Source organism: Leptonychotes weddellii, chromosome 9 (assembly GCF_054177405.1).
Source record: "Leptonychotes weddellii isolate Sample4059 chromosome 9, ASM5417740v2, whole genome shotgun sequence".
NCBI lineage: Eukaryota > Metazoa > Chordata > Mammalia > Carnivora > Phocidae > Leptonychotes > Leptonychotes weddellii.
The window spans coordinates 57,991,821-58,003,809 of NC_138377.1; the positions used below are offsets into that span (position 1 = coordinate 57,991,821).

Sequence of the window (11,989 nt, forward strand, 5' to 3'; positions counted from 1 at the left end):
AATTTTAAAAATTGAAGAAACATGAAACATTTACCTTCAAGACTATATAGGAAAGATAAACTGTCAAGTTTCTTTGCTTTTAACTGAAATTAAATCAACTGAGTGTGATAACACACAGATTAGAAAGAGAAAACAAATTACTTATTAAGATATGCAGAGTATGTGGAAAATTCAGAAGAGAACCTTGAGTATTAAAAAGATTAGAAAACACTATTCTAGTTTTTAAGAGTAGTGTTCTATAATCAATGAGTTTTGAATAGGAGCAGTTAATATAATAAGAAAGAACACTAGAATATCCATGTGATAATTTTATTCATAAAAATTCTCTTAAGGGGAGCCTGGGTGGCTCAGTCGTTAAGCGTCTGCCTTCGGCTCAGGTCATGGTCCCAGGGTCCTGGGATCGAGCCCCGCATCGGGCTCCCTGCTCCGTGGGAAGCCTGCTTCTCCCTCTCCCACTCCCGCTGCTTGTGTTCCCTCTCTCGCTGTCTCTCTCGCTGTCAAATAAATAAAAAATCTTTAAAAAAAAAAAAAAATTCTCTTAAATAGGAAAGAGTTCATGTTCACGTGACCATCTCCTACTGTCCCCCCCAAATGCCTTATATTGTGTGAATACTTTATGTGTTGTTAAGCTGTTTATTATAGAGCTATTTTGTATATCTTTGACAGCAGAAACATTAGAAAACAGATGCTTTGCCAGAGCTTAATTTACATAATACCACTGAGATGCAGCTGTAGGCATGCTCGATCATTTTTTAATGTTTCATCAAAATATAAGATCCTTTTTTGTGTCAACTAGACTCAAATAAAAAAAAAATTTAAGAGGAAAAAGTGTTTAAGATCCTTATCTCTTTTTACCTCAGCTAATTTTACTGAAAGAAAGTAAATGCTACATGTTTGCTTAACATCAGCCACCACAAACATTTTATGTGTTATTTTTACATTATTCCAATCCATCATTGGCTCAGAAGGGTACTTCTTTTATTAACTTTAAAAATATTGACTCTCTTGAAATATCAACGTTGCTCTGAAATATTGGATTTTTGTGTCTAACTGAATTGAATTAAACAAGCTGAAAAGTCCCCAATTTTAATTTCTTCTTGGCATTTTAAATCCAGATTCAGGTAAATAACAAGTAAGATTTTTCAGGCTACTATATAATCCAAATTCTCAAGGTTACAATCAGGTTAAATTCTTGTTGGCTGGAATTTGTCACAAGGATTAAAAACTATGATTTAAGAAAAAATGAGGAGAAATTGACTGTTAAATAGAGACTGAATAATAATAACTGAAATAGATTAGATTCTTAAGTGCTATTCAGTTCTCCATTAGCCTTGAACCAGTTTTTAGTATATTCCTTGAAGCAAGTGTACAAATATTATAATTTTTTTAAAGATTTATTTTCATTTATTTTAGAGAGAGAGAGTGAGCATGAGTGAGCACACCAGGGAGGGGCAGAGGGAGAGGGAGAGAAAAGTCCCAAGCAGACTCCACACTTGGGAGTGTGAGGTGAGGCTCCATCCCATGACCCTGAGATCACCACCTGAGCTGAAATCAAGAGTCGAATGTTTAACTGACCGGGCCATCCAGGTGCCCCCAAATATTATAATTTTTAAAAATGAGATGGGTGTTTCTGTTTTCTCTTTCAGAAGAAGTAGTCTGGCATGGAAAGAACAATGAATAGGGAAACTTGCATTCATGTTCCTCTCAGGGACCAACTAAACAGCTGTGGGTCTATGAGGTACAATTCAACTTCTTTCTGTCTTAAATCCCAAAATGAGGGTTTACAACAAAAGATGATCTCTATAATAATGACCCCTAAAATCTACCACTAAAACAATAACATTCAGAGCCACCCTTATAGTACCATGTGCTAAGGTCTATGCTAAGTACTATATATATATAATCTCATTTAACTGCCATAATGACTTATGAGATGGGTCACAAAACACTGAAGCTATATTATTTGCTCAAGAGCACACAGTTAGTAAATAACATAGCCAAAATTCAAGACCAGCTGGGTCACTGCTTTGTATGTGGAAGTCACCAAACAAGATGAAAAGTAAATGGACTGGAGGATTTTGTTCATGGAACTAGGTGGCCTGAAACAATGATGAGTCAATACAGTTTAGGAGGGCGATTTAGCATAGTAATTAAGAGCACAGTTATAAAGGAAGGCCTAATTTGAAACCTCTTCACACTAAATTGCTGCAATCAAGGAGGCTTTAGACTTCACTTCCTTCCCCTGGTCATGGAACTCCCCTTCCCTAAAACACATTCATTATACCTCTCTTGACTATCACCTGAGCCTATAGCCCTTTAACTCCTCCCCATTTTTCAATCCACCCATTTCCTGTCTCACTTGCCCACCTAGACAATCAGAACCCCAATGGTAAGCAAATTTAATGGAGACTCCTCTCGTTCCCTGAAAATTCTCTCCTTGTGGTATTCTACCGTGTCCACATTACTAAATTCTGGATTACTCAGTTTTGGATAATCCACAGAAACAGCAATTAAAAATGTGGGCTCTAGAAAGCAGACTGCTTGGGATAGGAGCCCAGATGCCCACTAAACAGATAGATAACCTTATGTGAGTTATTTAATCTTCTGTACTACAGTTTCCTCAACTACAAAATGACAGAAATAATGTTATCTATCTCACAGGGTTGTTGTGAGGGTTATATTACTTTAATTCATGTAAATCACACAGAACTGCATTCTAGTTAAAAACATTCATGGATTTCTGAGAGATCCTAAGGAAAGACACAAATGAGCATACAACTTTGGTCTCTGAGATGTAATTATGGCCAAGATACAGAATACTATCCAGTTTTATAAAGGTTATCAATAAAGAAAAGTCACTTTCCTAAAAGTGGAAAAATTAACCAATTGTGAAGAAGGAAGCCACATGTGATGTCATGTGCAAACTAATTAATGTGTTCCTAGAAATAATTCAAGCAGGACTTTGTTAAGGCCTCTATAGCCAATAATGAAAGATTCTTCAAATACGTCAAATGTATAAAACTTCCCAGAGAACCAAATGAAACCAGTTGACAATCACAGAGGAAAAACTATGCTCAAGGAGGAAAGGAGATAATAAATGTCACTTGCCTTGATTTTCACATAAGATTACCTAACTCAAAATTGTTTTTTAAGGCAGGTCAGCTTGAGATATTAAATACAATAGGACAGGGGATGCCTGGGTGGCTCAGTCAGTTAAGCATCTGCCTTCAGCTCAGGTCATGATGCTGGGGTCCTGGGATCAAGCCCCACTTCAGGCTCCCTGCTTAGCAGGGAGCCTGCTTCTCCCTCTCCCCCTGCTTGTGCTTGTGCTTTCTCTGTCAAATGAATGAATGAATGAATGAATGAATATGACTTTTGTGGTCTAGCAAACTAGACAGATGCTAAAAAAGCTCTAAGGCAGGTATCATGAATACTTGGGTTTTGAAGATATTCAACGGTGAAGGTGTAGAACTCCAGGTCCAAATGATTAACCTAACTAACATAAATGGCTACTCTGCCAGAAAAATAATAAACCACAACTCTGATCCTCATTGCTAAGAACAACGTGTAGGGTCTGTGACAATGAAAATGAAAAGCAACAGAAAATGGAAAGAAAACACTGATTAAGAATCATCTATTTTAGGTTCTAAGATAACCTTATTTTTCTTAGATGAAAATATAATCATTAACCCTTATAAATAAATATTTAAAAGTTCCACACCACAGTAGTATTTTCTTCTTTGATTTGTTTGTTTTTAACCAGCAGGAAAAGTAAACCACAGGAAAAGCAAAATTCCTATCTCCCTTTTTAAAATAAATAACTATTGGGGCGCCTGGGTGGCTCAGTTGTTAAGCATCCGCCTTCGGCTCAGGTCATGATCCCAGGGTCCTGGAATCAAGCCCCGCATGGGGCTCCTGGGAAGCCTGCTTCTCCCTCCCCCACTCCCCCAGCTTGTGTTCCCTCTCCTGCTGTGTCTCTCTCTGTCAAATAAATAAATAAAATCTTTAAAAAAATAAAATAAAATAAAATAAATAACTATTTGCAAGGCTGAAATAGTTATAGAATTTTCAGAATTATTTACAACAATGCTGTTATTCAGTGACTAGCATTAGGCTTTAATCTATTCTTTGTTTCCAGGTCAACTGTAGCAGACAAGTAGCTGTTGACCTAAGTCCATGGTCTCATCTTCCTCGCACATAGCTAACCTACATTTCTTGGGCTCCTTGAGAAATGTGACAAGTGACCACATGACTGAGTTTTAGTGAAGTGTGAATAGACATGTATTTATGTCTTGTCCATAAAAATCTCCACATGCATGCCTCTGTGCTGTCTTTCCCTTCTGGCTGGCTCAAACGAGGATGGCCCCAAAGGTGGGTTTAGAACTCACATTTGAACATGGCAGAGGCTACAGTGGCCTAAATAACTTCCTGGAAGAAGACCACCCTGCTCACCTGTTCATCTATGAGTACTGTTACATGAGCAAGAAATAAACTGCTATTGTATTTGCATCATTATGTATTTTGAGGTTTATTTGTGACAGCAATGAACTGTATTAAATAATGCAAATTAAAAAAAAATTTTTAAATAATGCAATTTTAAAATAATTTTAGATTCTATATAACTTTAGCAATTTAATCTATATGAAGAGAATGGTTTAGGCTCAAGTGAAGTACTCAAGGAATAAGGAAATCTCAAAGACACGATTCATCTAAATTTTTAACAATTTCTTGTTAAAATTCTTATTAGCAAATAAGGGACTAGTCAAAATATGTAGGCCAAAACATAAATATCTATAAGTTACAAATTTATGTTTCATGATAACATTCTAAAAGTAATTATAATAAGCAACATTAATTACATTGACATTATTGGTTGGTCAGCTTGTGCCAAACACTGTACTAAGCCCTTTGTGGGCATTATCTCATTTATTTCTCACCTCAAACTTCTGAGGGAAACAGTACTATAATTCCCACATTATGAATTAAGTAACTTGCTTAGGTCATACAGCTACAAAGTAACAGAGCTAGGATTTGAACTCTAGCATTCAGACTCCTGAGCTCATTCTCTTCACCACTATAAAAATGGCTCTGCAAGTAGCATCCTGTTGCCTAAGAAATTATTACAAAATTTCTAAAGTAATTTAATTTGCAACCATAAAAGAGGTTATATACATATTAAAGAATATAGCTCTCTCAGTGTTAAAAGAAATCAATCTGTGTGTAAGAGGCTACAAATATACAGATTAATAAATCTGTTTCTGTAAGGAGAAGGGATGGTCACATACATCATGTGATGTGAAGAGTACTAAAAAGGCCAACACCAAATCATTTTCTCTACCAGTCTCTTCCTTGCCAAACAGTTTTAAATCACGACCCTCATAGAGAATAAGGGCAGGGATTTGTGACTGAGAATCTAACCTCTTATTTCTACCTCACTGTCATCCTGAGCAAAAAACTAGCTGCTGGTAGATTTATTAATGGCAGCCTAACTCTCAAAATCCCTTAGATTTCTGCCATTTTTTTTTCTAACCACCATATCCTATGTAATCAATTGCCAAGCCTGTCAATTCTTCCTTCAAAATGTCAACTACATTTATTCCCCTTCCCATTTTCAGTGCTGTTATTCTGGATCAGACCCTTACTCCCTATCACCTATACCAGTGTTCTTCCAAATTATTATAAATATCTTACCATAAGAGAAATATTTTAAATCTTGATTCAATATAAATGCACACTTACATGTATATATAACTGAGACCAAATCTTTATGAAATAGCACTTTGTCTTCCTAAGAGCAATTTACCCTGATTTGTTTAAAACCTTTGGTTTTGGGGTGCCTGGGTGGCTCAGTCAGTTAAGCATCTGCCTTTGGCTCAGGTCATGATCCCTGGGTCCTGGGATCAAGTTCCATATCTGGCTCCTCACTCTGCAGGGAGCCTGCTTCTCCCTCTGCCTCTGCCTCTCTCTCTCTCTCTGTCATAAATCAATCAAATAAATAAATAATCTTTAAAAAAAAAAAGAATTATAAGACCTTTGGTTTCATCTCTCAGTGTACTGGTTTCATGACTTATTGGTGAGTCACAACCTGCAGTGTGAGTTAACTCTGACCACTGCAAATGCTTCCTTAATGCTTTCATTCTCCTGGCTCCTGTCCTTTCTATTCATTTCCACCGAGTTAAATATTTTTAAAGCTCCATTCTAGTAAGTCTATTTCCCAACCAACATTATTTATGGACTCCTCTAAAAATATCAAGAAGTGAGACTGGGTGGCTCAGTCGGTTAAGTGTCTGCCTTTAGCTCAGGTCATGATCCTGGGGTCCTGGGATCGAGTCCCACATCGGGCTTCCAGCTCAGCTGAGAGTCTGCTTCTCCCTCTGCCTGCCGCTACCCTCTGCTTGTGCACTCTCTCTGTCAAATAAATAAAATCTTTAAAACAAACAAACAAAAATCTCAAGAAGCAAGTCCAAATCCTTAGCTCTACCAAACCTGGGCCTAGGAGAGATACACTGAAACATATTACTTCAACTGTAGAAAAACTGAACAACTCTGAACACAACTTGTGATCTCCTGATTCTTTTCAGACTAAATTCTGTCCCTACTCCAGTCCCCTGATATGCCTATGAAAATCCTACTCCATTCATTCATTCTGTATATGTTTAGTGAGCAGCTATATGTTCTTGGCACAGAGGGAGGTAAGGGGTCCCTTCACTCAGAGCTTACAGCATGGTACTACAATGTAAAAATACTGACAAATATGAAAACAGTTACAAAAGGGTAATAGAGTGTTACTAGATCACGCATTAAAACGAGTTCACCTGGTTAACAGGGACAGGACAGTCTCCCAGAGAAAGAACCATTTAATCTAAGTATCAAAGGATAAAAAGGAGCTACCAAGTGAAAAATGAGGGTAAAGGGATCTCATATGGAGAAACAGCATGCTCAAGGCCATGAAGAAAGAAACTTTGTGGGAATCTAAAAGAAGTAGAAGATGACCAGTTTCACTGTGGCAGAGAGAATGCAAGGAAGAGTGGTGGCCTGTGAACTGGGGATAAAGACAATAGCAGACTGTGGCTGGCATTCTATACTGGGTCAAATGTATACATACTAAGTATTTATCATATGCCTGCTATACACCAGAGAACTGAGCATTTAAGAATATTTAAGGCATGTTTTGTTGCCCGCCAGGAACTCGCTGCTTCTGCGAAGACTGACAGGTAAACTATAGTGGGATAAGAGCCAAACCAGATATAAGTTCAAGTAGTTCAGAGAAAGATTAACCTTTTCTGGGAGTTTGATAAAAGCTTCCTAGAGAAAGTAATGCCTGAGCAGGGATTTGAAACATGAATCTGAGTTCCCAAGCTAACAATGGCTTATCAGGATATGCAAAATACAGGGACATGACAACAATCATGACTTTTCCACAAAAACCCTACTTTAATAGCCCAAAGAAGAAAGTGTTCTCGTAGGGCGCCTGGGTGGCTCAGTCATTAAGCGTCTGCCTTAGGCTCAGGTCATGATCCCAGGATCCTGGGATGGAGCCCGCATTGGGCTCCCTGCTCAGCAGGAAACCTGCTTCTCCCTCTCCCACTCCCCCTCTCCCATTCCCCCTCTCCCACTCCCCCTCTCCCACTCCCCCTCTCCCACTCCCCCTGCTTGTGTTCCCTCTCTCGCTGTCTCTCTGTCAAATAAATAAATAAAAGCTTAAAAAAAAAAGAAAGTATTCTCGTGTTCTTCAGATTTCAGGGCCCCTTCACCCATAATAGAGCTAGTCTACCGGCTGATAAGGTACTTGGCAAAAAAAAGCTTCATTCTTCTTTTTTTTTTTTTTTCCTAATCAACAAGGGAACTTATCACAGCACTTTGCCTATGGAAGGCACTCAATAGGTGTAAATATATATTTGTACAATAAACTACTTATTGAATTAAAATTAACTAAAGGATCCCTAGGTACAGAAGGAATAAGAGAAGAAATATACTTTAATATATTTTTCAGGAGCTGGGAAGGAGACTGCCCAAGAAGTCAGGGCTGGAGAGTGAAATCCCTGTAACTCTAAAAGTTCAAATGGTAGAAGGGCTCCAAATTGAGGTGCCTGGGCCTCCACTGTAGGAGAAGCAATAAAAATGGGTAAAAATGACACAAGGCAAGAAGTACCCACCCTTCAAAATGTGTAAGATTGAAAAAAACTTATTATTTAAAAAAACAATCTACAAACACTGAGATAAGGATTTGGCAGAGCTGGTATGATTTCAGGCAGAGAACAAAGAATTTCATAGTTCATCTCTTCTTCTTCTTCCCCTATCCAAGCCTTGAGGGATTTTTTTAAAAAAAGATTTTATTTATTTGAGAGAGAGAGTGAGTGAGAGAGAGAGAACGAGCACATGAGTGAGGGGAGGGGCAGAAGGAGAAGCAGACTCCCTGCTGAGAAGGGAGCCTTATGTGGGGCTCGATCCCAGGGCCCTGGGATCATGACCTCTGCGCTAAAGGCAGATGCTTAACCGACTGAGCCACCCCGGCACCCCAAGCCTTGAGTTTTAAGAAACCATTTAAATTAACTTCAAAATGTTTTTGCAGACATTACTAAACTCTGTCCATACCAATGAATTCCAATGACATCACCGTTTCCATGGTAACTAATGCACTTAAAAGGGGAAAAAACAGAAAGCAAGACTAAAAACCAGGAAAAAAATGAAGTGGTATAAACAAAGCATAGTATTACTCCTTTGCATTTATGGAACACTTTCTAATTTCAAATGCTTTGCCATTACTTAGACTCCAAGGCTCTTAAATGCCAGAAAGATCTCAGAAGTCATCAAATCCACATCCCACTCATAGCCAGGATTCCCTTTACAATGTAGCTGCACCACGGTTGTCCAATTGTTTACAGAGCTCATTGCTGGAAAGTTTTCTCATTCACCTGCAAAGATTACTGAGCACCTATCTTGTTCTGCAGGTTCAAGAGATGATTAAGATATTCTACCTTCTTTTAAAATGTTTGCTGTTTAGAGAGCAAATAATTAAAACATAGGGGTGAAAAAAAGAGGGTTATAATAAAGATATAGGACAATGTCAAAGAGCCAACTTGGAAGGATTATACATTTCCAATGACTTTTACTTCTATTCCACTTCAGCCCCACACACCCATGACCATCCACAACCTGGGCCTTGTCATGACCCAGAACCATTCCAACTCTGCCAACTTAAACTCCAACATTAACTTTCTGATCACAAACAGCTCTTTCATTCCCTAATTAATACTGCACTAGTCCTCTGAGCTTTATGCAGCCCAAGATCCTTCACTTGAAATACTTCCTCACTGTATTTCCTTGCTGATATCTTCAACTTTTATTTTCAGTGACACCCACTTAGCAACAGCCTAACCTGGACTTAGTGACCACCCGTCTTCCCCATTGTTAAGTTCCATAGGAGTCTCTGTCCCACCCTTTGTCCCTTTATCCTTGAGTGTAGAGAAAAATCTGTCAGAACAATTATGAGATTGTTTGCCTTTTTACTTATAGGGCAGTAAGTATCAGGTGCTGCAGGTAAGTGAAAATAACCTAAAGACTAAAAGGTACATATGCTGAATTTGCCAACTATGGTCATTAGACCCCCAACCAGTAAAGTGCATGTAAAACCCACCCCATAGTCATAGTCGCATCAAATGACAGCACTGGTTGAAATAGTCTCTTGGTGTACAAAACGATAATTTACAGAATGGGGAATAAAAAGTGCTGGTTTCTGCTTTTTAAAAAACTTTTCCCTCAAAAATTTCATGATACTTTTAAGTAAACTGGACATATGCCTCTACCCTCATCTTACAGAATGGGAAACTAAGCATTCACTGATATGCTGATAGGATGACTATTAACCTTGAAGTGGCAATAACAGACAATTGGCCCTGTTACCTAATTTCTACTAGACAGAAGGATTATGTATTACTTCCTCTCTTAAGTTTTGGTAGATAGCCCTCTCTCTAACCTTCTGCGGACTTATATCTTAAAATCCAATATAAGTATTCTTATTTAGTGATTTGGGTATGTATTACTTGTATCTAGTTTATCTTGGAGGACATAATAGGAAGTCACATTGCTCAAACTATATGTTTATTGAGACTTTTTTTTGAGGTGTGCACTTGGTTACCACTGCTTTAAAAATTTTCCAAGCTAAAATTCACAACAGAGAATACCATGGGGGTTTTATTACTCATTTATCCAAATATAAAGACTGGCCTTATATACTTTCTGATCGTGGGAATACCCTCAGATCATCCTTATCAGGCTCCTCAATTTTCTTTTTTTTTTTTTAAATAATTTTTATTTATTTATTTGACAGACAGAGGGAGAGCACAAGTAGGTGGAGCAGCAGGTAGAGGGAGAGGGAGAAGCAGGCTCCCCACTGTGCAAAGAGCCAGATGTGGGGCTCGATTTCAGGACCCTGAGAACATGACCTGAGCTGAAGGCACTCGCCCAACCAACTGAGCAACCCAGGCGCCCCTGGACTCCTCAATTTTCCTAAGACAATGTGGATCCAGTGTAGAGCTCCACAGCTTGTTAATGCACTAATTGGCAAGAGAGAAGAGGTACCTGTCAAAGAGGATCATCTCAACTCCACTACTCTACTATTTTATACTTTTCAGATGCTCCCCTGAGAGAAAAACATTTATGAAAGAGAGTCCATTCATGCTAGTACATCACTGGATCTTATACCGTGTCAGTTTCATTGAAGAATTCAATGAAAGTTATGAATTCTCTCCATACCAAAACAAACTCAAAGCGAACATATCATTTGGGGGTGGGGGGAGGGAGGAGGGGGAAAGAATCATGAGACCCCTGAAGCTAATTCATGGGCTGAAGTCTAAAAAACTCTGCTCTATAAGCTCTAAAATCTATCCCTGAATTACGCAAGGCCACTAGATAGTCATATAGATGGAGGCATCACATTGGCTTTGTACAAAAATGCCTGTTCTAAATTGTACATTGGCATAAGTCCACTTGCTTTTGCTGATGCACACTAGGAGGAAGAAACCTCTATTTAAGGTTAAAAAAAAAAGGTAATGAGAGTGTGTTCATCATATAAAGAGTTACTTTATTCTGAGAACCTAGGGGAGATTTATGTCTCTATGGTCTCAGCTCTCCTTCTCTTGAACATTACGCTCTTTCTAACCTCATGGAAATGGATAGTTTTATAAAGGCTCTATGTGGTCACTAGAAAATTCATGTATTACTTTTGGCATGTATTTAAGTTCCTTAATGGCATGCAGTTTGTTTATGGATTCACTTCTGATTCTGATTTTAATTGTCCTTTGTCTTAATATTATTACATTTTTATTTTGTCAAATTGTATAGAAAATCCTTAGATACTTTTTAGAAGACAGTGAGCTATGAATGAGTTAAACTGGAGACAGAAGGAAAAAAGTCACCGTTTTCCCCTGTCTTCCCATGAGTGCCTCTACCTAAACACTCATGTGGGGGTTTTCTCGTTGGTAATATCTGCCAGTATTTGGAGAGGTAGTACTTGGTCATAAAACTCATACCTGAAGGATGTTTTAGAATTCTTTTAAAAATATTTTAATGCAGACTGATCAATGAGAACGGCAGAACTCCAGCGCTAGGGGAATACTGCACATAGAATGCATGGCTTTTTTACCATGATTCTGTAGTCTTTCAAAGTTCATTTTTTTTTAACTTTTTTTTTTTAATTTTTCTTTTTCCCTTTTTCAACCAACATCTTATCAATCCCTTTTTTAAAAAAACATTTTTATTTTTCATTTTTAGAGTCATATTCTATTCCTTCATAGTAGTTACCCATATTTTTGGCATATATATATAAGTTGTTCTCTCTTTAAAAATTTGAGATAGTTTCTTCTAACAGATCAAAATATACCCTAAATCTCTAGTGTATGGTTTTTTTCTACTCCTCTGCCTGATCACATTTTCTCCTTTTTTTTTTAAATCCTCTTCTTTCTTTTTTCAAACAACTTCTTAGCAATGC

General features: G+C 37.8%; 1 protein-coding gene across 11 annotated transcripts in view; it reads right to left on the reverse strand.

Annotated features, from left to right (window-relative positions):
* Positions 1 to 11,989, reverse strand: part of NUBPL (NUBP iron-sulfur cluster assembly factor, mitochondrial) — a 144,286-nt gene that overhangs the window by 23,106 nt on the left and 109,191 nt on the right. The window lies entirely within an intron of this gene.